Source organism: Cryptomeria japonica, unplaced genomic scaffold (genome assembly GCF_030272615.1).
Source record: "Cryptomeria japonica unplaced genomic scaffold, Sugi_1.0 HiC_scaffold_191, whole genome shotgun sequence".
Taxonomy (NCBI): Eukaryota; Viridiplantae; Streptophyta; class Pinopsida; order Cupressales; family Cupressaceae; genus Cryptomeria; species Cryptomeria japonica.
The window spans coordinates 20,001-42,500 of record NW_026729013.1 but is presented as its reverse complement, the minus strand read 5'-3'; the positions used below and the strand labels follow the sequence as shown (position 1 = coordinate 42,500).

The following is a 22,500-nucleotide window of genomic DNA, read 5'->3' as shown; positions in this document are numbered from 1 at the left end:
CATTCCCTTTTTCTCACTATCTTTCAAAACGGAAATTTTAAAATCTCGTTTTTTTTTTGCCTTTTATGGAAATTAGTGAAGGCATCGCATCAAAGGTGCGCACCTCGCTGCCCACCTTGGTGTGCTCCGAGGTGCCCACCACGGTGCGCAACGCCGGTGCGAACCCGGGAGCGCCCCGATGTGTGCTCCAAGGTGCGGCGTGCACGAAGTCGGACCCCGGTTTGCCCCGGGTGCGCACCTCGCGTGCACCTTGGTGCGCACACCTTGGCTGGGTTGCGCGGCCTGGTGGGCACCATGGTGCGCACCAAGGAGCGCTCCGAAGTGTGCTCCAAGGTGCGGCGTGCACGAAGTCGGAGCCCGGTTTGCCCCGGGTACGCACCTCGCGTGCACCTTCGCCGGGGTGGGCACCTCGGCTGGGTTGCGCGCCCTGGTGCGCACCAAGGAGCGCTCCGAAGTGTGCTCCAAGGTGCGGCGTGCACGAAGTCGGAGCCCGGTTTGCCCCGGGTGCGCACCTCGCGTGCACCTTCGGCGGGGTTGCGCGCCCTGGTGGGCACCATGGTGCGCACCAAGGAGCGCTCCGAAGTGTGCTCCAAGGTGCGGCGTGCACGAAGTCGGAGCCCGGTTTGCCCCGGGTGCGCACCTCGCGTGCACCTTCGGCGGGGTTGCGCGCCCTGGTGGGCACCATGGTGCGCACCAAGGAGCGCTCCGAAGTGTGCTCCAAGGTGCGGCGTGCACGAAGTCGGAGCCCGGTTTGCCCCGGGTGCGCACCTCGCGTGCACCTTCGCCGCGGTGGGCACCATGGCGTGCACGAAGTCGGAGCCCGGTTTGCCCCGGGTGCGCACCTCGCGTGCACCTTCGCCGGGGTGGGCACCTCGGCTGGGTTGCGCGCCCTGGTGCGCACCAAGGAGCGCTCCGAAGTGTGCTCCAAGGTGCGGCGTGCACGAAGTCGGAGCCCGGTTTGCCCCGGGTGCGCACCTCGCGTGCACCTTCGCCAGGGTGGGCACCTCGGTGCGCACACCTTCTCAATGTTTTCTTGCCTTTTCTGGAAATTGGTGAAGGCAGCGCATCAAAGGTGCGCACCTCGGTGTGCTCCGAGGTGCGAACCCGAGAGCGCTCCGAGGTGCCCACGAAGTCGAAAGTCGGGTTAATTGCATTGTTTTCCCCGGGTGCGCTCCGAGGTGCGCAACATCGGCGCGCACCAAGGAGGGCTCCGAAGTGTGCTCCAAGGTGCGCACGATGGCGTGCACCTCTGGTGCGCACGATTCGGAGCTCGGTTTGACCGGGGTGCGCACACCTTGGCTGGGTTGCGCACCTTTTGTGCGCTCCAAGGTGCGCACGAAGTCGGAGCTCGGTTTGCCCCGGGTGCGCACCTTCGCCAGGGTGCGCACCTTGATGCGCACGCCTTGGCTGGGCTGCGCACCTTGGTGGGCGCCATGGTGCGCACCTTTCGTGCGCTCCAAGGTGCGCACGAAGTCGGAGCTCGGTTTGCCCCGGGTGCGCACCTTGGTGGGCGCCATGGTGCACTCCGAGGTGCCCAAGATTGGTGCGCACCAAGGAGCGCTCCGAAGTGCGCTCCAAGGTGCGCGCGAAGTCGAAAGTTGGGTTAATTGTCCGGTTTGCCTCGGGTGCGCACCTTGCGTGCACCTTCGCCAGGGTGGGCGCCTTGGTGCGCACACCTTGGCTGGGCTGCGCACACCTTGGCACCCGCGTTTCCTTCATTTTAAATTTTTTTTTTTTACAATCTCTCAAGTGGGAAATTCTATAATCTCAACTTTTTTTGCCTTTTCAGGAAACTTTTGAATGGAGCGCATCATTGGTGCGCTCCGAAGTGTGCTCCAAAGCTCTCTCCAGCTGCGTGCACCTGCCCCGGCCGCGCACCCGGCCCCGCCCAGCTTCGCTCACCTGTCCCGGGCGTCTGGTGCGGAACCTTAGAGTAAGAAACATCACCGTGCACCTTGGCCAACGTGCGCGACTCGACCGAGCGCGCACTGGCCGAGGTGCACACCGATTTCACCTGGGTGCGCGCGCAGCACCTCGGGCGCACCGGGGTGCGCGCACAACGCCCGGGTTGCACCGTGGCCTGTGTGCTCGGGGCGCCTCGGGTGCGCGCTCGGTGTCGCCCCCGCGCGCGCGGTAGTGCGGGCAGCGCACCCCGGCCCGGCCCGGCCCCGACGAGAACGCAAACGGGCAAAAGGTTTATTCAAATAGCATTGCGATGCCCGGCGAAAAACTAAAAAAGGGTGCAACACCGGGACTTCCCGGGAGGTCACCCATCCCAGTACTACTCCGGCCCAAGCGCGCTTAACTGCGGAGTTCTGATGGGATCCGGTGCACTAACGCTGGTATGATCACACCCGTTATGAGCTTGTCGCAGTGTGTACTTAGCAAACCGCGACCCACGTGCGAATCCACCCCGGCCACCCACCCCCGTCGAGGTGCACACCCTCCCTCGCGAAGTGCGCCCCGTTCGCCAAGTGTGAGCCCTGCCCGGGTGCGCGCACCTTGCTAGGGCGTCGGGTGTGCACCCGGCCCGGCCTACGTGCGTGCACCTGTAGGGGGCGTCGTGTGCGTGCAGTGTCCCGTCTGCAACGCGGTGCCCACACACCACCTCGGGCGCAACGACCTGCGCTCACATGTGGGCCGAGTGCACCTTGGTGCATGTTCGGGGCGCCTCGGGTGCACGCTCGATCTTGCCCCGGTGCACCAAGGCGCTCGGTTTGCCCCGGGTGCGCACTTGGTGCAAGGTGGGCACCCAAAATAGGGATCAAGCACCAAAACACAAGTTTCGGGATGCAAAATGGGACCCAAGGACCACAAATGCGTTCCAAGACCCATGATGGGTCCACGAGAACAAAAATGTGTTCCGAGACTTAATAAACAAATATTGGGTTTTAGGAGAAGAAACATGCTCTGATGCCCAAAACGAGAATCGACCCCGAAAAGGCCACAGGCCAAAAGTGGGATGCGAGACAAAAAAAAATGGGACCCGAGGACCAAAATTGGGTTCCCAGGTCGAAGACAGGGCAACCGGACAAGAAACGACCTCTAAGGCTCGAAATGAGTCCCGACGACTAAAACTTGACAAGAAGCACCCATCAGGCACCCAACTCGACACCCATGGGATGCCGACCCACCCGGGCTTCCACCTAGCACACCTTGGCACCCACCCACCCTCGCACCCAACCTCGCACCCAACTTAGCACCTTTGAACCCACATTGGCACTCACCCTGACCCTGGCACCTTGGAACCCACATTGGCACTCACCTTGACCCTGGCACCCACCTTTGCACTCACCTTGGGACCCACCCTGGCTCCCACCTCGGCACCCACCCAGACACCCACCTTGGTTCCTTGGCACCCACCTTGGATCCTTGGCACCCACCCCGACACCCACCTTGGCACGCAACTTGGCTACTTGCCACCCACCTTGGCTCCTTGACGCCCACCCCGACAACCACCCCGTGACCTACCCTGGCTAGGGTTGGTGCACACCCACCCTGGTGCCCACCTTGGCACCCACCCTATGACCCACCTTGGCACGCACCTTAGTACCCACCCCGTTACCCACCCTAGGACCCACCCCGTGACCCACCTTGGCCAGGGTGGGTGCCTTGGTGCGCACAACTTGCCTGGGCTGCACACCAGGGCGGGCTCAAGATGGCACCCGCGTTCCGTTTTTTTCACTATCTTTCAAAACGGAAATTTTAAAATCTCATTTTTTTCTTTTTTTTGCCTTTTCTGGAAATTAGTGAAGGCAGCGCATCAAAGGTGCGCAATGCTGGTGCGAACCCGGGAGCGCTCCGATGTGTGCTCCAAGGTGCGGCGTGCACGAAGTCCGAGCCCGGTTTGCCCCGGGTGCGCACCTCGCGTGCACCTTCGCCGGGGTGAGCACCTTGGCTGGGTTGCGCGCCCTGGTGCGTACCAAGGAGCGCTCTGAAGTGTGCTCCAAGGTGCGGCGTGCACGAAGTCGGAGCCCGGTTTGCCCCGGGTGTGCACCTCGGGTGCGCACCTCGCGTGCACCTTCGCTGCGGTGGGCACCTTGGCTGGGTTGCGCGCCTTGGTGGGCACCATGCAGTGCACGAAGTCGGAGCCCGGTTTGCCCCGGGCGCGCACCTCCGCCAGGGTGGGCACCTTGGTGCGCACAACTTGCCTGGGCTGCGCATCAGGAAGGGCTCAAGATGGCACCCGCGTTCCGTTTTTTTCACTATCTTTCAGAACGGAAATTTTAAAATATCGTTTTTTTTTGCCTTTTCTGGAAATTAGTGAAGGCAGCGCATCAAAGGTGCGCAACGCTGGTGCGAACCTGGGAGCGCTCCGATGTGTGCTCCAAGGTGCGGCGTGCACGAAGTCGGAGCCCGGTTTGCCTCGGGTGCGCCCTGGTGGGCACCATGGTGCGCACCAAGGAGCGCTCCGAAGTGTGCTCCAAGGTGCGGCCTGCACGAAGTCGGAGCCCGGTTTGCCCCGGGTGTGCACCTCGGGTGGGCACCTTGGTGCGCATGCCTTGCCTGGGCTGCGCACCAGGGCGGGCTCAAGATGGCACCCGCGTTCCTTTTTTTTCACTATCTTTCAAAACGGAAATTTTAAAATCTCATTTTTTTTTGCCTTTTTCTGGAAATTAGTGAAGGCAGCGCATCAAAGGTGCGCACCTCGCTGCCCACCACGGTGCGCAACGCCGGTGGGCACCCGGGAGTGCTTCGAAGTGTGCTCCAAGGTGCTGCGTGCACGTTGTCGGAGCCCGGTTTGCCCCGGGTGCGCACCTCGCGTGCACCTTCGTCGGGGTGGGCACCTTGGCTTGGTTTGCCCCGGCTGCGCTCCGAAGCGGGGTTATTGGAGCGCCGCCTCTTTTTTTGTCGGAGCGTTTGGTGGGGTTTCTCGCATTGGCTCTTCCGAGGCCCGGTTGCCACCCTGGCGCGCACGAAGTCGGAAGTAGGGTTAATTGCCCGGGTGCGCACCTTTGCCAGGGTGGCACCTTACCTGGGCTGCGCACCAGGGCGGGCTCAAGATGGCACGCGCGTTCCGTTTTTTTCACTATCTTTCAAAACGGAAATTTTAAAATCTCCTTTTTTCTTTGCCTTTTCTGGAAATTAGTGAAGGCAGCGCATCAAAGGTGCGCACCTCGCTGCCCACCTTGGTGTGCTCTGAGGTGCGCACCCGGGAGCGCTACGAAGTGTGCTCCAAGGTGCGGCGTGCACGTTGTCGGAGCCCGGTTTGCCTCGGGTGCGCACCTCGCCTGCACCTTGGCCGGGGTGGGCACCTTGGCTGGGTTTGCCCAGGGTGCGCTCCGAAGCGGGGTTACTGGAGCGCCCCCTCTTTTTTTGTCAGAGAGTTTGGTGGGGTTTCTCGCATTGGCTCTTCCCAGGCCCGGTTGTTGGGTGCGCTCCCACCCTGGCGCGCGCGAAGTTGGAAGTTGGGTTAATTGCCCGGGCGCGCACCTTCGCCAGGGTGGGCACCTTGGTGCGCAAACCTTGGCTGGGCTGCGCACCAGGGCGGGCTCAAGATGGCACCAGCATTCCCTTTTTCTCACTATCTTTCAAAACGGAAATTTTAAAATCTCGTTTTTTTTTTGCCTTTTATGGAAATTAGTGAAGGCATCGCATCAAAGGTGCGCACCTCGCTGCCCACCTTGGTGTGCTCCGAGGTGCCCACCACGGTGCGCAACGCCGGTGCGAACCCGGGAGCGCCCCGATGTGTGCTCCAAGGTGCGGCGTGCACGAAGTCGGACCCCGGTTTGCCCCGGGTGCGCACCTCGCGTGCACCTTGGTGCGCACACCTTGGCTGGGTTGCGCGGCCTGGTGGGCACCATGGTGCGCACCAAGGAGCGCTCCGAAGTGTGCTCCAAGGTGCGGCGTGCACGAAGTCGGAGCCCGGTTTGCCCCGGGTGCGCACCTTCGCCGCGGTGGGCACCATGGCGTGCACGAAGTCGGAGCCCGGTTTGCCCCGGGTGCGCACCTCGCGTGCACCTTCGCCGGGGTGGGCACCTCGGCTGGGTTGCGCGCCCTGGTGCGCACCAAGGAGCGCTCTGAAGTGTGCTCCAAGGTGCGGCGTGCACGAAGTCGGAGCCCGGTTTGCCCCGGGTGTGCACCTCGGGTGCGCACCTCGCGTGCACCTTCGCTGCGGTGGGCACCTTGGCTGGGTTGCGCGCCTTGGTGGGCACCATGCAGTGCACGAAGTCGGAGCCCGGATTGCCCCGGGCGCGCACCTCCGCCAGGGTGGGCACCTTGGTGCGCACAACTTGCCTGGGCTGCGCACCAGGAAGGGCTCAAGATGGCACCCGCGTTCCGTTTTTTTCACTATCTTTCAGAACGGAAATTTTAAAATCTCGTTTTTTTTTGCCTTTTCTGGAAATTAGTGAAGGCAGCGCATCAAAGGTGCGCAACGCTGGTGCGAACCTGGGAGCGCTCCGATGTGTGCTCCAAGGTGCGGCGTGCACGAAGTCGGACCCCGGTTTGCCCCGGGTGCGCACCTCGCGTGCACCTTGGTGCGCACACCTTGGCTGGGTTGCGCGCCCTGGTGGGCACCATGGTGCGCACCAAGGAGCGCTCCGAAGTGTGCTCCAAGGTGCGGCGTGCACGAAGTCGGAGCCCGGTTTGCCCCGGGTGCGCACCTCGCGTGCACCTTCGCCGCGGTGGGCACCATGGCGTGCACGAAGTCGGAGCCCGGTTTGCCCCGGGTGCGCACCTCGCGTGCACCTTCGCCGGGGTGGGCACCTTGGTGTGCAGACCTTGGCTGGGTTGCGCGCCCTGGTGGGCACCATGGTGCGCACCAAGGAGCGCTCCGAAGTGTGCTCCAAGGTGCGGCCTGCACGAAGTCGGAGCCCGGTTTGCCCCGGGTGTGCACCTCGGGTGGGCACCTTGGTGCGCATGCCTTGCCTGGGCTGCGCACCAGGGCGGGCTCAAGATGGCACCCGCGTTCCTTTTTTTTCACTATCTTTCAAAACGGAAATTTTAAAATCTCATTTTTTTTTGCCTTTTTCTGGAAATTAGTGAAGGCAGCGCATCAAAGGTGCGCACCTCGCTGCCCACCACGGTGCGCAACGCCGGTGGGCACCCGGGAGTGCTTCGAAGTGTGCTCCAAGGTGCTGCGTGCACGTTGTCGGAGCCCGGTTTGCCCCGGGTGCGCACCTCGCGTGCACCTTCGTCGGGGTGGGCACCTTGGCTGGGTTTGCCCCGGCTGCGCTCCGAAGCGGGGTTATTGGAGCGCCGCCTCTTTTTTTGTCGGAGCGTTTGGTGGGGTTTCTCGCATTGGCTCTTCCGAGGCCCGGTTGCCACCCTGGCGCGCACGAAGTCGGAAGTAGGGTTAATTGCCCGGGTGCGCACCTTTGCCAGGGTGGGCACCTTACCTGGGCTGCGCACCAGGGCGGGCTCAAGATGGCACGCGCGTTCCGTTTTTTTCACTATCTTTCAAAACGGAAATTTTAAAATCTCCTTTTTTTTTTGCCTTTTCTGGAAATTAGTGAAGGCAGCGCATCAAAGGTGCGCACCTCGCTGCCCACCTTGGTGTGCTCTGAGGTGCGCACCCGGGAGCGCTACGAAGTGTGCTCCAAGGTGCGGCGTGCACGTTGTCGGAGCCCGGTTTGCCCCGGGTGCGCACCTCGCCTGCACCTTGGCCGGGGTGGGCACCTTGGCTGGGTTTGCCCAGGGTGCGCTCCGAAGCGGGGTTACTGGAGCGCCCCCTCTTTTTTTGTCAGAGCGTTTGGTGGGGTTTCTCGCATTGGCTCTTCCCAGGCCCGGTTGTTGGGTGCGCTCCCACCCTGGCGCGCGCGAAGTTGGAAGTTGGATTAATTGCCCGGGCGCGCACCTTCGCCAGGGTGGGCACCTTGGTGCGCACACCTTGGCTGGGCTGCGCACCAGGGCGGGCTCAAGATGGCACCAGCATTCCCTTTTTCTCACTATCTTTCAAAACGGAAATTTTAAAATCTCGTTTTTTTTTTGCCTTTTATGGAAATTAGTGAAGGCATCGCATCAAAGGTGCGCACCTCGCTGCCCACCTTGGTGTGCTCCGAGGTGCCCACCACGGTGCGCAACGCCGGTGCGAACCCGGGAGCGCCCCGATGTGTGCTCCAAGGTGCGGCGTGCACGAAGTCGGACCCCGGTTTGCCCCGGGTGCGCACCTCGCGTGCACCTTGGTGCGCACACCTTGGCTGGGTTGCGCGGCCTGGTGGGCACCATGGTGCGCACCAAGGAGCGCTCCGAAGTGTGCTCCAAGGTGCGGCGTGCACGAAGTCGGAGCCCGGTTTGCCCCGGGTACGCACCTCGCGTGCACCTTCGCCGGGGTGGGCACCTCGGCTGGGTTGCGCGCCCTGGTGCGCACCAAGGAGCGCTCCGAAGTGTGCTCCAAGGTGCGGCGTGCACGAAGTCGGAGCCCGGTTTGCCCCGGGTGCGCACCTTCGCCGCGGTGCGCACCATGGCGTGCACGAAGTCGGAGCCCGGTTTGCCCCGGGTGCGCACCTCGCGTGCACCTTCGGCGGGGTTGCGCGCCCTGGTGGGAACCATGGTGCGCACCAAGGAGCGCTCCGAAGTGTGCTCCAAGGTGCGGCGTGCACGAAGTCGGAGCCCGGTTTGCCCCGGGTGCGCACCTCGCGTGCACCTTCGGCGGGGTTGCGCGCCCTGGTGGGCACCATGGTGCGCACCAAGGAGCGCTCCGAAGTGTGCTCCAAGGTGCGGCGTGCACGAAGTCGGAGCCCGGTTTGCCCCGGGTGCGCACCTCGCGTGCACCTTCGCCGCGGTGGGCACCATGGCGTGCACGAAGTCGGAGCCCGGTTTGCCCCGGGTGCGCACCTCGCGTGCACCTTCGCCGGGGTGGGCACCTCGGCTGGGTTGCGCGCCCTGGTGCGCACCAAGGAGCGCTCCGAAGTGTGCTCCAAGGTGCGGCGTGCACGAAGTCGGAGCCCGGTTTGCCCCGGGTGCGCACCTCGCGTGCACCTTCGCCAGGGTGGGCACCTCGGTGCGCACACCTTCTCAATGTTTTCTTGCCTTTTCTGGAAATTGGTGAAGGCAGCGCATCAAAGGTGCGCACCTCGGTGTGCTCCGAGGTGCGAACCCGAGAGCGCTCCGAGGTGCCCACGAAGTCGAAAGTCGGGTTAATTGCATTGTTTTCCCCGGGTGCGCTCCGAGGTGCGCAACATCGGCGCGCACCAAGGAGGGCTCCGAAGTGTGCTCCAAGGTGCGCACGATGGCGTGCACCTCTGGTGCGCACGATTCGGAGCTCGGTTTGACCGGGGTGCGCACACCTTGGCTGGGTTGCGCACCTTTTGTGCGCTCCAAGGTGCGCACGAAGTCGGAGCTCGGTTTGCCCCGGGTGCGCACCTTCGCCAGGGTGCGCACCTTGATGCGCACGCCTTGGCTGGGCTGCGCACCTTGGTGGGCGCCATGGTGCGCACCTTTCGTGCGCTCCAAGGTGCGCACGAAGTCGGAGCTCGGTTTGCCCCGGGTGCGCACCTTGGTGGGCGCCATGGTGCACTCCGAGGTGCCCAAGATTGGTGCGCACCAAGGAGCGCTCCGAAGTGCGCTCCAAGGTGCGCGCGAAGTCGAAAGTTGGGTTAATTGTCCGGTTTGCCTCGGGTGCGCACCTTGCGTGCACCTTCGCCAGGGTGGGCGCCTTGGTGCGCACACCTTGGCTGGGCTGCGCACACCTTGGCACCCGCGTTTCCTTCATTTTAAATTTTTTTTTTTTACAATCTCTCAAGTGGGAAATTCTATAATCTCAACTTTTTTTGCCTTTTCAGGAAACTTTTGAATGGAGCGCATCATTGGTGCGCTCCGAAGTGTGCTCCAAAGCTCTCTCCAGCTGCGTGCACCTGCCCCGGCCGCGCACCCGGCCCCGCCCAGCTTCGCTCACCTGTCCCGGGCGTCTGGTGCGGAACCTTAGAGTAAGAAACATCACCGTGCACCTTGGCCAACGTGCGCGACTCGACCGAGCGCGCACTGGCCGAGGTGCACACCGATTTCACCTGGGTGCGCGCGCAGCACCTCGGGCGCACCGGGGTGCGCGCACAACGCCCGGGTTGCACCGTGGCCTGTGTGCTCGGGGTGCCTCGGGTGCGCGCTCGGTGTCGCCCCCGCGCGCGCGGTAGTGCGGGCAGCGCACCCCGGCCCGGCCCGGCCCCGACGAGAACGCAAACGGGCAAAAGGTTTATTCAAATAGCATTGCGACGCCCGGCGAAAAACTAAAAAAGGGTGCAACACCGGGACTTCCCGGGAGGTCACCCATCCCAGTACTACTCCGGCCCAAGCGCGCTTAACTGCGGAGTTCTGATGGGATCCGGTGCACTAATGCTGGTATGATCGCACCCGTTATGAGCTTGTCGCAGTGTGTACTTAGCAAACCGCGACCCACGTGCGAATCCACCCCGGCCACCCACCCCCGTCGAGGTGCACACCCTCCCTCGCGAAGTGCGCCCCGTTCGCCAAGTGTGAGCCCTGCCCGGGTGCGCGCACCTTGCTAGGGCGTCGGGTGTGCACCCGGCCCGGCCTACGTGCGTGCACCTGGAGGGGGCGTCGTGTGCGTGCAGTGTCCCGTCTGCAACGCGGTGCCCACACACCACCTCGGGCGCAACGACCTGCGCTCACATGTGGGCCGAGTGCACCTTGGTGCATGTTCGGGGCGCCTCGGGTGCACGCTCGATCTTGCCCCGGTGCACCAAGGCGCTCGGTTTGCCCCGGGTGCGCACTTGGTGCAAGGTGGGCACCCAAAATAGGGATCAAGCACCAAAACACAAGTTTCGGGATGCAAAATGGGACCCAAGGACCACAAATGCGTTCCAAGACCCATGATGGGTCCACGAGAACAAAAATGTGTTCCGAGACTTAATAAACAAATATTGGGTTTTAGGAGAAGAAACATGCTCTGATGCCCAAAACGAGAATCGACCCCGAAAAGGCCACAGGCCAAAAGTGGGATGCGAGACAAAAAAAAATGGGACCCGAGGACCAAAATTGGGTTCCCAGGTCGAAGACAGGGCAACCGGACAAGAAACGACCTCTAAGGCTCGAAATGAGTCCCGACGACTAAAACTTGACAAGAAGCACCCATCAGGCACCCAACTCGACACCCATGGGATGCCGACCCACCCGGGCTTCCACCTAGCACACCTTGGCACCCACCCACCCTCGCACCCAACCTCGCACCCAACTTAGCACCTTTGAACCCACATTGGCACTCACCCTGACCCTGGCACCTTGGAACCCACATTGGCACTCACCTTGACCCTGGCACCCACCTTTGCACTCACCTTGGGACCCACCCTGGCTCCCACCTCGGCACCCACCCAGACACCCACCTTGGTTCCTTGGCACCCACCTTGGATCCTTGGCACCCACCCTGACACCCACCTTGGCACGCAACTTGGCTACTTGCCACCCACCTTGGCTCCTTGACGCCCACCCCGACAACCACCCCGTGACCTACCCTGGCTAGGGTTGGTGCACACCCACCCTGGTGCCCACCTTGGCACCCACCCTATGACCCACCTTGGCACGCACCTTAGTACCCACCCCGTTACCCACCCTAGGACCCACCCCGTGACCCACCTTGGCCAGGGTGGGTGCACCCACCCTGGTGCCCACCTTGGCACCCACCCATCCTAGCACCCAGCCTGTGACCGGGCTTGGAACCCAACCTTGCACCCGCACCCGTCTTGGCCAGTGTGGGTGCGCACCCATCCTGGCACCCACGTTGTGACACACCCTTTAACCCACGCACCCTAGCACCCACGTTGGCACCCACCTTGGAACCCAACCTAGCAACTTGGCACCCACCCCGTGACCCACCTTGGCATCCACCATAGCAGTCGCCGACTTGGCACCCACCTCGGCACCCACCTTGACACTTGTGGACCCACCTTGCCACTCACCCTAGCATCGACCCATCCTAGCACCCACCCTGGCACCTTTGCACCCTAGCACTCACCCATCCTAGCACCTAACCTGTGACCCACCTTGACACTCACCCTCGCACCCACCTTGGAACCCAACCTAGCACCCACCCACCCTGACACCAACCCTAGCACCTACCCACCCTTGCACCCACCCTGTGACCCATCTTGGCACCCACCCATCCTACCACTCAACCTATCACCCACCTTCTCACCCACCTTGGCATCCACCTTAGCACCCACCCACACTGGCACCTTGGCACCCACCTCGGGTAAGGTGGGTGCACACCCACCCTGGCACCCAATTTAGAACCCACCGAGCATGTTACCCACCTTGGCACCCACATTGCAGCCCACCCTAGTACCCACCCTATGACCCACATTGGCATCCACACCCTAGCACCCAGGCACCTCGACACCCGCCTTGACACCCACCCTAGCACTGAACCTGTGACCCACCTTGGAACTCACCCTAGAACCCACCCACCCTGTGAACCACCTTGGCATCCACCTTAGCACCCACCCACCTTGGCACCCACTCTAGCACTCACCCATCCTAACACCCAACTTGTTACCCACCTTGGCACCCGCCCTCGCGTCCACCTTGAAACCCACCCTAGCACCCACCCACGCAGGAGCCCACCTTGGCACCCAACCTAACACCCACGCATCCTGGCACCCAACTTGTGACCCACCTTGGAACCCACCCTAGTACCCACCTTTGAACCCACTATATCACCAACCCACCTTGGCACCCACCCTATGACCCTCTTTGGAATCCACCCTAGCACGCACCCACCCTGGCACCCACCATGGAGCGCACCCTAGCACCCACCCACCTCGGCACGCACCTCAACACCCACCTTGGTGTGCGCACTGCGCCAACCTCTCAAAGACCCTATGTGGTGCGCTCCAAAGTGTACACCTTTGGTGCGCTCCAAGGTGCGCACCTTTGGTGCACACCGAGGTGCACACCAAAGTGTGCACCGAGGTGAGCACCAAAGTGCACTCCAGGGTGCACACCAAGGCGTGCACCTTTGGTGCGGTCAATGCAAACGAATTCGGAAGTTGGGGTCGATGTCCTAATCGCTGCTGCAGACTACACGTATGAGAATCGGACAAATAGCTTTATATAGGGGAGGTGTTGCGTTTGATGGGTCGACTCCCCTGGTTGTGTGCACTGCACCAACTTCAAAGACCCTGTCTTGTTTAAGAAGTCAAAAGTTGGGGTGGATGTCCTAATCATTGCTGCAGTCTACGCATGTATGAGAATCAGACAAATAGCTTATATAGGGGAGGTGTTGCATTCGGTGGGTTGACTCCCCTGGTTGTGCGCACTGCGCCAACCTCAAAGACCCCGCATAGCAGAAGAAGTCGGAAGTCGGATTTTGGTGAGCACCAAGGCGTGCACCTTTGGTGCGGTCAACGCAGACGAATTCAGAAGTTGGGGTGGATGTCCTAATCGTTGTTGCAGGCTACACATGTATGAGAATCAGACAAATAGCTTATATAGGGGAGGTGTTGGGTTTGATGGGTCAACTCCCTTGGTTGTGCGCATTACGCCAACCTCAAAGACCTTGTTTTCGTTAAGAAGTCAAAAGTTGGGGTCAATGTCCTAATGGCTCCTGCAGGCTACACATGTATGAGAATCGGACAAATAGCTTATATAGGGGAGGTGTTGGGTTTGATGGGTCGACTCCCCTGGTTGTGCGCATTACGTCAACCTCAAAGACCTTGTTTTCGTTAAGAAGTCAAAAGTTGGGGTCGATGTCCTAATTGCTCCTGTAGACTACACATGTATGAGAATCAGACAAATAGCTTATATAGGGGAGGTGTTGGGTTTGATGGGTTGACTCCCCTAGTTGTTCGCATTACACCAACCTCAAAGACCTTGTTTTCGTTTAGAAGCCGAAAGTTGGGGTCGATGTCCTAATTGCTCCTGCAGGCTACGCATGTATGAGAATCAGACAAATAGCTTATATAGGGGAGGTGTTGGGTTTGATGGGTCGACTCCCCTGGTTGTGCGCATTGCGCCAACCTCAAAGACCCTGCATTGCGGATGAAGTCGAAAGTCAGAGTTTGGTGTGCTACAAGGTGTGGTCGAAGGTGCTCACCTAGGTGTGCACCTTTGGAGCACAGGAAAAGTGCCCTCCAAAAGTGCGCACCTTTGGAGTGCACAAAAGTGCCCTCCAAAAGTGCGCACCTTTGGAGCGCAGAAAAGTGCCCTCCAAAAAGTGCCCTCCAAAAGTGCGCACCTTTGGAGCGCAGAAAAGTGCCCTCCAAAAAGTGCCCTCCAAAAGTGCGCACCTTTGGAGCGCAGAAAAGTGCCCTCCAAAAAGTGCCCTCCAAAAGTGCGCACCTTTGGAGCGCAGAAAAGTGCCCTCCAAAAAGTGCCCTCCAAAAGTGCGCACCTTTGGAGCGCAGAAAAGTGCCCTCCAAAAAGTGCCCTCCAAAAGTGCGCACCTTTGGAGCGCAGAAAAGTGCCCTCCAAAAAGTGCCCTCCAAAAGTGCGCACCTTTGGAGCGCAGAAAAGTGCCCTCCAAAAAGTGCCCTCCAAAAGTGCGCACCTTTGGAGCGCAGAAAAGTGCCCTCCAAAAAGTGCCCTCCAAAAGTGCGCACCTTTGGAGCGCAGAAAAGTGCCCTCCAAAAGTGCGCACTTTTGGTGCGCACCAAGGCGCTGGTTCGGTCGTTGCAGGCGAGTTCGGAAGTTGGGGTCGATGTCCTGAGCGGAGGTGCAAACTACACAGGTGTCGGAATCGGACAAATAGCTTATATAGGGGAGGTGTATGCTTCGATGGGTCGACTCCCCAGGTTAAGCGCACCGCGCCAACCTCAAAGACCCTACGGTATGGATGAAGTCGGAAGTTGGGTCCGATGACCGATTCGATTAGTAGGTATGCTCATGAGGTCGGAATTTGGGTCCGATGACCTGCCATGTGCAGGAAGGCGAATGTTGACACTGTGCGTTGCAAGGTGCACACCAAGGCGCTGGTGCGGTCTTTTTAGTCGAGTTCGGAAGTTGGGGTCGATGTCCTGATCGGAGGTGCAAGCTACACAGGTGTGGGAATCGGACAAATAGCTTATATAGGGGAGGTGTATGCTTCGTTGGGTCGACTCCCCGGGTTGAGCGCACCGCGCCAACCTCAAAGACCCTACGGTATGGATGAAGTCGGAAGTTGGGTCCGATGACCGATTCGATATGTAGGCATACTCGCGAGGTCGGAATTTGGGTCCGATGACCTGCCACGTGCAGGAAGGCGAATGTTGGCACTGTGCGTTGCAAGGTGCGCACCAAGGCGCTGGTTCGGTCGTTGGAGGCGAGTTCGGAAGTTGGGGTCGATGTCTTGATCGGAGGTGCAAACTACACAGGTGTGGGAATCGGACAAATAGCTTATATAGGGGAGGTGTATGCTTCGTTGGGTCGACTCCCCGGGTTGAGCGCACCGCGCCAACCTCAAAGACCCTACGGTATGGATGAAGTCGGAAGTTGGGTCCGATGACCGATTCGATATGTAGGCATACTCGCGAGGTCGGAATTTGGGTCCGATGACCTGCCATGTGCAGGAAGGCGAATGTTGGGACTGTGCGTCGCAAGGTGCGCACCAAGGCGCTGGTGCCGTCGTTGCAGTCGAGTTCGGAAGTTGGGGTCGATGTCCTGGTCAGAGGTGCAAACTACACAGGTGTGGGAATCGGACAAATAGCTTATATAGGGGAGGTGTATGCTTCGATGGGTCGACTCCCTGGGTTGAGCGCACCGCGCCAACCTCAAAGACCCTACAGTATGGATGAAGTCGGAAGTTGGGTCCGATGACCGATTCGATACGTAGGCATATTGGCGAGGTCTGAATTTGTGTCCGATGACCTGCCATGCGCAGGAAGGCGGAATTTGGGTCCGATGACCGAGTTGATGGCGTGCCATGCGCAGAAAGGCGGAATTTGGGTCCGATGACCGAGTTGATGTTGATGGCCCGCCATGCACAGGAAGGCGGAATTTGGGTCCGATGACCGATTTGAAGGCGTGCCATACGCAAAAAGGCGGAGTTTGGGTCCGATGACCGAGTTGATATTGATGGCCCGCCATGCGCAGGAAGGCGGAATTTGGGTCCGATGACCTGACATACGCATGGAGTCCGACTCGGGGGCCGATGTTCGATTCGATGACTTGCATTGTGGGTAAAGTCGGAAGTTGTGGTCTTTGACCCGATTCGATGACCAGACTTCGGCTGCTTGAGAATCGGACAAATAACTTATATAGGGGAGGTAGTGTTCTCGAGCATCCTCCCCCCGTGCCCGTTTATGTCGATTGATGCTGGTGCTCGACTGGTTGGAGCGCTCGGATGCAAAAATCTTGCACCAGGATTTATCGATTGTGATGGACACGGCAAGTCTCCTGATTGCTATGCAGGAGCTCATCGTGAATCTCTATGCGGCCTTGGTATGGACTCGACCTGCGGAATGGTTCGGCAATGGTAGTCGCTCCAACACGTCCTTGCAATGGCCACAGAGGTGATTCGACTAGAGCTCCAGTCTAGCTTTTGGGTTGCTTGGCGGACTGGTATAGCCGCGATCGAGTTCCGGCCATGAACGTTTTAGATAGCTCTTGGGCTTTCTGGGACGGAAGTCGGAAGTTTGGGCTGTTGTCCGATTTGATGACCATTCTTCGGATGTGTGAGAATCGGACAAATAACTTATATAGGGGACTGTGTTGTCTCACGCAGCCCCCTCCGTGCCCCTCTATCTCGACCGATGTTGGTGCTTGAAAGGGTTGGGATCGCTCGGATTTATAAACGTGCACCACCATTTGTCGAGTGTGAGGGACGCGGCAGGTCTCCTAAATGCTATGCGGGCGCTCTCTGAGAATCTCTATCCGGCCTCGACACAGACTAGTCTTGCTGAATGGTTTGGCACTGGTAGTCGATCCAACACGTCGTTGTTGTGGCCGCCTAGGCGATTCGATTCGAGCCCCCGTCTAGCTTTTGGGTTGCTTGGCGGATTTTGCCCTATCCGCAAGTGAGCTCGGTCCCTAAACGTTCGAGAAACCCGATTGCTATGCGCCGACTCTCTTTCTTGCGAGCCTCCATCTAGCTTTTGGGTCTCTACGGAACGGAAGTCGGAATCTGGGACCGTTGTTTGATTCGACGAGGCAGACTACGGTTGTGCGAGAATCGGACAAATAACTTATATAGGGGAGGTGTTGACTGGAGCATTCTCCCCCGTGCCCCTCTAACTCGACCAATGCTGGCGCTCGAACGGTGGTAGCGCTCGGATTTTCATTGAGCGCCAGCATTGGTCGATTTAGAGGGGCATGCGAGATTCCCGAATGCTATGCGAGGGCTCTAACGGAAATGTCTATTGGTTTCGGTATGGATGCAATTGCGAGTGGTTCGGCAAAGGTAGTCGTTCCGATGCGTCCATGTCGTGGCCAAATCGATAATTCGATTTGAGCCCTCGTATAGCATTTGGGTCTCTCGATGTGATTCCGCATTCCAGTCCCTTTGGGCACTGCTTGAGCCGCATCCCAGGGGGTTCCCTTCCCAATAATCTGCCTCGCAACCCGATTGCTATGCGGTGAGGCTCCTCGGCCGCCTCGGAACTATCTGTGTATCAGACGCATCGCGGGATAAGGGGTTGGCAACGGTAGTCGCCCCAAGCGCGTCCGATGCTTGGACCATTCCGAGGCGGCCCTGAAGCCTCTTCCGTCTAGCCGTTGGGTCCTTCTCGCCGCATCCCTCGCCTCGCACCCCGATTGCTATGCGGTGAGGCTCCTCGGCCGCCTCGGAACTATCTGTGTATCGGACGCGTCGCGGGATAAGGGGTTGTCACTGGTAGTCGCCCCAAGCGCGTCCGATGCTTGGACCATTCCGAGGCGGCCCTGAAGCCTCTTCCGTCTAGCCGTTGGGTCCTTCTCGCCGCATCCCTCGCCTCGCACCCCGATTGCTATGCGGTGAGGCTCCTCGGCCGCCTCGGAACTATCTGTGTATCGGACGCGTCGCGGGATAAGGGGTTGTCATTGGTAGTCGCCCCAAGCGCGTCCGATGCTTGGACCATTCCGAGGCGGCCCTGAAGCCTCTTCGGTCTAGCCGTTGGGTCCTTCTCGCCGCATCCCTCGCCTCGCACCCCGATTGCTATGCGGTGAGGCTCCTCGGCCGCCTCGGAACTATCTGTGTATCGGACGCGTCGCGGGATAAGGGGTTGTCACTGGTAGTCGCCCCAAGCGCGTCCGATGCTTGGACCATTCCGAGGCGGCCCTGAAGCCTCTTCCGTCTAGCCGTTGGGTCCTTCTCGCCGCATCCCTCGCCTCGCACCCCGATTGCTATGCGGTGAGGCTCCTCGGCCGCCTCGGAACTATCTGTGTATCGGACGCGTCGCGGGATAAGGGGTTGTCACTGGTAGTCGCCCCAAGCGCGTTCGATGCTTGGACCATTCCGAGGCGGCCCTGAAGCCTCTTCCGTCTAGCCGTTGGGTCCTTCTCGCCGCATCCCTCGCCTCGCACCCCGATTGCTATGCGGTGAGGCTCCTCGGCCGCCTTGGAACTATCTGTGTATCGGACGCGTCGCGGGATAAGGGGTTGTCACTGGTAGTCGCCCCAAGCGCGTCCGATGCTTGGACCATTCCGAGGCGGACCCGAAGCCTCTTCCGTCTAGCCGTTGGGTCCTTCTCGCCGCATCCTTCGCCTCGCACCCCGATTGCTATGCGGTGAGGCTCCTCGGCCGCCTCGGAACTATCTGTGTATCGGACGCGTCGCGGGATAAGGGGTTGTCACTGGTAGTCGCCCCAAGCGCGTCCGATGCTTGGACCATTCCGAGGCGGACCCGAAGCCTCTTCCGTCTAGCCGTTGGGTCCTTCTCGCCGCATCCCTCGCCTCGCACCCCGATTGCTATGCGGTGAGGCTCCTCGGCCGCCTTGGAACTATCTGTGTATCGGACGCGTCGCGGGATAAGGGGTTGTCACTGGTAGTCGCCCCAAGCGCGTCCGATGCTTGGACCATTCCGAGGCGGACCCGAAGCCTCTTCCGTCTAGCCGTTGGGTCCTTCTCGCCGCATCCCTCGCCTCGCACCCCGATTGCTATGCGGTGAGGCTCCTCGGCCGCCTTGGAACTATCTGTGTATCGGACGCGTCGCGGGATAAGGGGTTGTCACTGGTAGTCGCCCCAAGCGCGTCCGATGCTTGGACCATTCCGAGGCGGACCCGAAGCCTCTTCCGTCTAGCCGTTGGGTCCTTCTCGCCGCATCCCTCGCCTCGCACCCCGATTGCTATGCGGTGAGGCTCCTCGGCCGCCTTGGAACTATCTGTGTATCGGACGCGTCGCGGGATAAGGGGTTGTCACTGGTAGTCGCCCCAAGCGCGTCCGATGCTTGGACCATTCCGAGGCGGCCCCGAAGCCTCTTCCGTCTAGCCGTTGGGTCCTTCTCGCCGCATCCCTCGCCTCGCACCCCGATTGCTATGCGGTGAGGCTCCTCGGCCGCCTTGGAACTATCTGTGTATCGGACGCGTCGCGGGATAAGGGGTTGTCACTGGTAGTCGCCCCAAGCGCGTCCGATGCTTGGACCATTCCGAGGCGGCCCCGAAGCCTCTTCCGTGTAGCCGTTGGGTCCTTCTCGCCGCATCCCTCGCCTCGCACCCCGATTGCTATGCGGTGAGGCTCCTCGGCCGCCTTGGAACTATCTGTGTATCGGACGCGTCGCGGGATAAGGGGTTGTCACTGGTAGTCGCCCCAAGCGCGTCCGATGCTTGGACCATTCCGAGGCGGACCTGAAGCCTCTTCCCTCTAGCCGTTGGGGCTTTCTCGCCGCATCCCTCGCCTCGCACCCCGATTGCTATGCTGTGAGGCTCCTCGGCCGCCTTGGAACTATCTGTGTATCGGACGCATCGCGGGATAAGGGGTTGGCAGTGGTAGTCGCCCCAAGCGCATCCGATGCTTGGACCATTCCGAGGCGGCCCTGCAGCCTCTTCCGTCTAGCCGTTGGGGCCATCTCGCCGCATCCCCCACCTCGCACCACGATTGCTATGCGGTGAGGCTCCTTGGCCGCCTCGGAACTATCTGTGTATCGGACGCATCGCGGGATAAGGGGTTGTCACTGGTAGTCGCCCCAAGCGCGTCCGATGCTTGGACTATTCCGAGGCGGCCCTGCAGCCTCTTCCGTCTAGCCGTTGGGGCCATCTCGCTGCATCCCCCACCTCCTCGGCCGCCTCGGAACTATCTGTGTATCGGACGCATCGCGGGATAAGGGGTTGGCAGTGGTAGTCGCCCCAAGCGCGTCCGATGCTTGGACTATTCCGAGGCAGCCCTGCAGCCTCTTCCGTCTAGCCTTTGGGGCCATCTCGCCGCATCCCTCGCCTCGCACCCCGATTGCTATGCGGTGAGGCTCCTCGGCCGCCTGGGAACTATCTTCGTATCGGACGCATCGCGGGATAAGGGGTTGTCACTGGTAGTCGCCCCAAGCGCGTCCGATGCTTGGACTATTCCGAGGCGGCCCTGTGGCCTCTTCCGTCTAGCCGTTGGGGCCATCTCGCCGCATCCCCCACCTCGCACCCCGATTGCTATGCGGTGAGGCTCTTCGGCCGCCTTGGAACTATCTTCGTATCGGACGCATCGCGGGATAAGGGGTTGTCACTGGTAGTGGCCCCAAGCGCGTCCGATGCTTGGACTATTCCGAGGCGGCCCTGCAGCCTCTTCCGTCTAGCCGTTGGGGCCATCTCGCCGCATCCCCCACCTCGCACCCCGATTGCTATGCGGTGAGGCTCCTCGGCCGCCTTGGAACTATCTTCGTATCGGACGCATCGCGGGATAAGGGGTTGTCACTGGTAGTCGCCCCAAGCGCGTCCGATGCTTGGACTATTCCGACGCGGCCCTGTGGCCTCTTCCGTCTAGCCGTTGGGGCCATCTCGCCGCATCCCCCACCTCGCACCCCGATTGCTATGCGGTGAGGCTCCTCGGCCGCCTTGGAACCATCTTCGTATCGGACGCATCGCGGGATAGGGGGCTGTCACTGGTAGTCGCCCCAAGCGTGTCCGATGCTTGGACCATTCCTAGGCGGCCCTGAAGCCTCTTCCGTCTAGCCGTTGGGGCCTTCCCGCCCCATCCCTCGCCTCGCACCCCCGATTGCTATGCGGTGAGGCTCCTCGGCCGCCTTGGAACCATCTGTGTATCGGACGCATCGCGGGATAAGGGGTTGGCACTGGCAGTCGCCCCAAGCGCGTCCGATGCTTGGACCATTCCGAGGTGGCCCTGAAGCCTCTTCCGTCTAGCCGTTGGGGCCTTCCCGCCCCATCCCTCGCCTCGCACCCCGATTGATATGCGGTGAGGCTCCTCGGCCGCCTTGGAACTATCTGTGTATCGGACGCATCGCGGGATAAGGGGTTGGCACTGGTAGTCGTCCCAATCGCATCCGATGCTTGGACCATTCCGAGGCGGCCCTGCAGCCTCTTCCGTTTAGCCGTCGGGGCCTTCCCGCCGCATCCCTCGCCTCGCATCCCGATTCCTATGCGGTGAGTCTTCTCGGCCGCCGCGGAACTATACCTGTTATTGCTACTGCATCCTTCGGCTGGTAACCTCCTCTGCCGCCTTGGAACGTTCTCTTTGTCGGACGCGTCGCGGGATAAGGGGTTGGCACTGGTAGTCGCCCCAAGCGCGCCCGATGCATAGACCGCTCCGAGTCGACCTTGCTTTCAGCCTCTCACATGCATAGACCTCTCTGAGTCGACCCTGCAGCCTCTCACGTTTAGCCTTTGGAATCTCGCCTCACAACATGATTGCTATCCTTGATGCATCCCTTGCCTCGAGCCCTGATTGCTTTCTTGGCTGCATCCCTCCTCTCCTCACAGCCCGGTTGTCATCACTGCTTCATCCGTCGCTTCATGCATTCTGGCTGCTGGGCCCTTCCCACCGCACACCTCGATTGCTATCTCTTCTGCATCACACACCCCGATTGCTATCTCTACTACATCCCTCGGCTCTCACTTCTGCATCCTTCGCCTCACACCTCGATTGCTATCAATGCTGCATCCGTAACCTCACACCCCGATTGCTATGCGGGGAGGCTCCTTGGCCGCCTTGGAAATTTCTGTGTGTCGGACGCACCGCGGGATAAGGGGTTGGCACTGGTAGTCGCCCCAAGTGCGCCCGATTCTTAGACCGCTTCGAGGTGACCTCGTAGCCTCTTTCGTCCAGGCTTCCTGCCTTCAACGCCCTTTTTACACCTCGATTGCTATGCGCGGGCTCGTTGGCGTCTATCACCTCTCTGCGAAGAGTGGCACGATGATTGTTGGGGTAAATCGTAGCAGTCCGATCTCTGGCCTTGGGCCATTGTGAGGGCTGATCGATTTCCTGTGCGCATCTCGTGTTCGCCCAGTAACAGACTCGACGACTTGTAATCGGTCTTGTTCCCGATTGTTCCTGGAGGTAGTCTTCGGAACTCTTGGATTTGACCTGTCACTCGAACTGTCCTCTTCCGAGGATGCTTGTGTGTGTGTGCTTGTGCCATTTCCTTGGCGGTATTAACGAGATATTAAAGAGCGGAGTGAGCGCCTCGCCCAGCTATGTTTGGGGCTCTCACTCCCTTACCCGGTGTGCGACCGCTTTGCACGTAGGTTGCGGAGCATCGCGACTCTTTCGATGTTTGGCGGT

At 60.6% G+C, this 22,500-nt stretch overlaps 2 non-coding genes across 2 annotated transcripts; both read right to left on the bottom strand.

The window, feature by feature from the left end:
• Positions 1-2,237: 2,237 nt before the first annotated feature.
• Positions 2,238-2,356, bottom strand: LOC131867929 (5S ribosomal RNA). Its single transcript, XR_009366450.1, has one exon. It is a non-coding gene; the product is annotated as a 5S ribosomal RNA (ribosomal RNA).
• A 7,817-nt stretch (positions 2,357-10,173) lies between these two features.
• LOC131867930 (5S ribosomal RNA) lies at positions 10,174-10,292 on the bottom strand. Its single transcript, XR_009366451.1, has one exon. It is a non-coding gene; the product is annotated as a 5S ribosomal RNA (ribosomal RNA).
• Positions 10,293-22,500: the final 12,208 nt, after the last annotated feature.